The following is a 5,082-nucleotide window of genomic DNA, read 5'->3' as shown; positions in this document are numbered from 1 at the left end:
CATTGATGGGTTAACTCCAGGAAGGGTAAGAGAAGTAGGCAGTTAGGAGTCTTTTGTGGATATACCCATTTAAAACAGATATGTTGTTTTGGAAAATGTAGGGGGTGATGGATTCTCGGGGGAACGTAGCACGAACACCTAAGTTTCTGGTATTGAGACTGGCTCTAATGCAACGATGGGTACGTCGGCTTCCAAGAGATCAATTGTGTTCGGGGATTCTGTAGTCCGAGGTACAGACAGACGTTTCTGTGGCTAGCAGAGAAAAAGCAGAATGGTGCATTGTTTCCCTGGTGCCAGGATCAAGGATGTCTCAGAGAGGGTGCAGAATGTTCTCACAGGGGAGAGAGGCCAGCAAGAGGTCATTGTACACATTGGAACCAACAATATAGGAAGGGAAAAGGTTGAGATTCTGAAGGGAGATTACAGAGAGTAAGGCAGAAATTTAAAAAGGAGGTCCTCAAGGGTGGTAATATTTGGATTACTCCCAGTGCTATGAGCTACTAAGGGCAGGAATAGAAGGATAGAGCAGATGGATGCATGGCTGAGGAGCTGGTGTATGGGAGAAGGATTCACATTTTGGGATCATTGGAATCTCTTTTGGGGTAGAAGTGACCTGTACAAGAAGGACGGATTGCACATAAATTGGAAGGAGACTAACATACTGACAGGGAAATTTGCGAGAGCTGCTTGGGAGGATTTAAACTAGTAAGGTGGGTGGGACCCAGGGAGATAGTGAGGAAAGAGATCGATCTGAGACTGGTACAGTCGAGAAAAGAAGCGAGTCAAACAGTCAGGGCAGACAGGGACAAGGTAGACTAATAAATTAAACTGCATTTATTTCAATGCAAGGGGCCTAACAGGGAAGGCAGGTGAACTCAGGGCATGGTTAGGAACATGGGACTGGGATATCATAGCAATTACAGAAACATGGCTCAGGGATGGGCAGGACTGATTGCATAATGTTCCAGGATACAACTGCTACAGGAAGGATAGAAAGGGAGGCAAGAGAGGAGGGGTAGTGGCGTTCTTGATAAAGGATAGCATTACAGCTGTGCTGAGGGAGGATATTCACGGAAATACATCCAGGGAAGTTATTTGGGTGGACTGAGAAATAAGAAAGGGATGATCACCTTATTGGGATTATATTATAGACCCCCCAATAGTCAGAGGGAAATTGAGAAACAAACTTGTAAGGCGATCTCAACTATCTGTAAGAATAATAGGGTAGTTATGGTAGGGGATTTTAACTTTCCAAACTGCTATGGTGTTAAAGGTTTAGATGGAGAGGAATTTCTTAAGTGCGTAGAAGACAATTTTCTGATTCAGTATTTGGATGTTCCAACTAGAGAAGGTGCAAAACTTGACCAACTCTTGGGAAATAAGGCAGGGCAGGTGACTGAGGTGTCACCTGGAGCACTTTGGGGCCAACGACCATAATTCTCTTTGTTTTAAAATAGCGATGGAAAAGGATAGACTAGATCTAAAAGTTGAAGTTCTAAATTGGAGAAAGGCCAATTTTGACAGTATTAGGCAAGAACTTTCTAAAGCTGATTAGAGGCAGATGTTCGCAGGTAAAGGGACGGCTGGAAAATGGGAAGCCTTCAGAAATGAGATAAGAAGAATCCAGAGAAAGCATATTCCTGTCAGGGTGAAAGGAAAGGCTGGTAGGTATAGGGAATGCTGGATGACTAAAGAAATTGAGGGTTTGGTTAAGGAAAAGAAGGAAGCATGTGTAAGGTATAGACAGGATAGATCGAGTGAATCCTTAGAAGAATTTAAAGGAAGTAGGAGTATACTTAAGAGGGAAATCAGGAGGGCAAAAAGGGGACATGAGATAGGTTTGGCAAATAGAATTAAGGAGAATCCAAAGGGATTTTACAAATATATTAAGGATTAAAGGGTAACTAGGGAGTGAATAGGGCCCCTCAAAGATCAGCAAGACGGCTTTTGTGTGGAGCCACAGAAAATGGGGGAAATACTAAATGAGTATTTTGCATCAATATTTACTGTGGAAAAGATATAGACTGTAGGGAAATAGATGGTGACATCTTGCAAAATGTCCAGATTACAGAGCAGGAAGTGCTGGATGTCTTGAAATAGTTAAAGGTGGATAAATCCCCAGGACCTGATCAGATGTACCCGAGAACTCTGTGGGAAGTTAGAGAAGTGATTGCTGGGTCTCTTGCTGAGATATTTGTATCATCGACAGTCACAGCTGAGGTGCTGGAAGACTAGAGGTTGGCAAACGTGGTGCCACTGTTTCAGAAGGGTGGTAAAGACAAGCCAGGGAACTATAGACCGGTGAGCCTGACGTCAGTGATGGGCAAGTTGTTGGAGAGAACCCTGAGGGACAGGATGTACATGTATTTGGAAAGGTAAGGACTGATTCTGGATAGTCAACATGGCTTTGTGCGTGGGAAATCATGTCTCACAAACTTGATTGAGTTTTTTGAAAAAGTACCGAAAAAGATTGATGAGGGCAGAGCAGAAGCTATGATCTATATGGACTTCAGTAAGGCGTTCGACAAGGTTCCCCATGGGAGACGGATTAGCAAGGTTAGATCTCATGGAATACAGGGAGAACTAGCCATTTGGATACAGAACTGGCTCAAAGGTGGTGATGGAGAGTTGTCTTTCAGACTGGAGGCCTGTGACCAGTGGAATGCCACAAGGATCATCTGGATCCTCTACTTTTTATCATTTACATAAATGATTTGGATGCGAGCATAAGAGATATAGTTAGTAAGTTTGCAGATGACACCAAAATTGGAGGTGTAGTGGACAGTGAAGAGGGTTACCTCAGATTACAACAGGATCTGGACCAGATAGGTCAATGGGCTGAGAAGTGGCATATGGAATTTAATTCAGATAAATGCGAAGTACTGCATTTTGGGAAAGCAAATCTTAGCAGGACTTATACACTTAATGATAAGGTCCTAGGGAGTGTTGCTGAACAAAGAGACTTTGGAGTGCAGTTTCATAGCTCCTTGAAAGTGGAGTCACAGGTAGATAGGATAGTGAAGAAGGCGTTTGGTATGCTTTCCTTTATTGGTCAGAGTATTGAGTACAGGAGTTGGGAGGTCATGTTTGGCTGTCCAGGACATTGATTAGGCCACTGTTGGAATATTGCATGCAATTCTGATCTCCTTCCTATCGGAAAGATGTTGTGAAACTTGAAAGGGTTCAGAAAAGATTTACAATGATGTTGCCAGGATTGGAGGATTTGAGTTACAGGGAGAGGCTGAACAGGCTGGGGCTGTTTTCCCTGGAGCGCCAGAGGCTGAGGGGTGACCTTATAGAGTTTTACAAAATTATGAGGGGCATGGATAGGATAAATAGACAAAGTCTTTTCCCTGGGATTGGGGAGTTCAGAACTAGAGGGCATAGGTTTAGGGTGAGAGGGGAAAGATATAAAAGAGACCTAAGGGGCAACTTTTTCATGCAGAGGGTTGTACGTGTATGGAATGAGCTGCCAGAGGATGTGGTGGAGGCTGGTACAATTGCAACTTTTAAGAGGCATTTGGATGTGTATATGAATAGGAAGGGTTTGCAGGGATATGGTCTGGGTGCTGGCAGGTGGGACTAGATTGGTTTGGGATATCTGGTCGGCTGGTCGGGTTGGACTGAAGGGTCTGTTTCCATCTCTATGACTATGACTCTATGAACTGTGTTTGATTTTACCTTTTGTGCTGAGTGTTGTCAGGTGAGGAGCTGGGCGGGTATTCCCGCCTTAATGAAATAGCTCAGACTTATGGTTCAACAAACGTCCCTGAGAAATTTGGATCCAGTTATTATTGCAGTTCTGGTCATGGGATCTTCCTGCTGTAATTCCGATGTTGCAACAGAGATGACATTCCTGACATTTATTTTGGCCATGAAGACTTTGGGACCTGCTGAGGTTGTAGAAGGTGCTGTATAAATGCAAGTCCCTTCTTTGGTGGCCTTCCAGAAGAAAACTTGCATCAACTCAAAAACATTGTCTAACCGATCTGTACTACTGCTGGAACGAAATTAAAAGGGGCTTTTCTGTTTCACATCTTATCAAGTCAATTTTTATGTAGAGGCCTTTAGTCGACAGATTTTCCATCTTTTTATTCAATTTTGCACAAAGAGAATAAGTTTTACAAAGTATGAAGGGTTACGTAATCATTTCTGTTCTACTTACAGCAGTGTGTGTGTACCTACCTTTTCACAGGCAGCTGCAGTTCATGAATGTGACTCACCACCAACTCCTCAAGGGCAGTTATGGACAGGCAATAAATGCAGGCCCAGCCAGAGACACCCACTTCTTGTCAATGAATTAAATAAACCAAATTAGGAGTTCAAATGTGTATTGACATTGCTTATAATTTTTCTTGTCAAATATTCTTCTGCTTACTTGGTGTTTTCCAATAACTTCTGCAGACAATTACAGGTCTTTCGGGTGAGTCCAGCACACAGCAATTCAGGACAATTATATGGCTTCATACACGCCAATCCATGCACTCACATTCATCTTTAATTTAGCAATGTGCATCATCAGACTTTGATTAATTTGTCTAGGACAAAACATACGAAGCATGAAAAATAGAAATTGCAACGTTTAAGGTGTGGGATTTATCACAATTGCAGCCATGTGCTGCGTTATGGAATTAGGGACTGAGAGTACTTTTTCCACCTGTGGAGGAGACAGTTTAAAATGGAAGTTCAATGATGTTACACGTGACTACAAGGAACATGTTGTTCAAAGGATTGTTGCACAGTAATCTAACTGGTCTGGCAGACTTGTGCTGTTCTCAGATATCAATACCCTGGTGCACAATTACACAATTTAACCACTCAATGTGGATCTATGTTAAACTTGGCCTCTGCCTTAAAACCATGCAATCCCAAACAAATAGGAAGGGGAAAGTAAGCAGCCCTATGGGAGCCCTCCTATCCACGTATCCTTCCAAGTTTCCCATGTCCTAGCACTCTGGAACTCCCTCCAAACTGTGGGTCTATCTATATCATATTGGCTACCAGCAGTTCAAAAAGGCAAACGCCCCACCACCTTCTCAAGAGAAATTAGAGACATGCAACAAAGGAAATGGCTCTATTCCA

This window comes from Hemiscyllium ocellatum, chromosome 8, assembly GCF_020745735.1.
Source record: "Hemiscyllium ocellatum isolate sHemOce1 chromosome 8, sHemOce1.pat.X.cur, whole genome shotgun sequence".
Lineage (NCBI taxonomy): Eukaryota > Metazoa > Chordata > Chondrichthyes > Orectolobiformes > Hemiscylliidae > Hemiscyllium > Hemiscyllium ocellatum.
Note: the sequence above shows the minus strand (reverse complement) of the source record.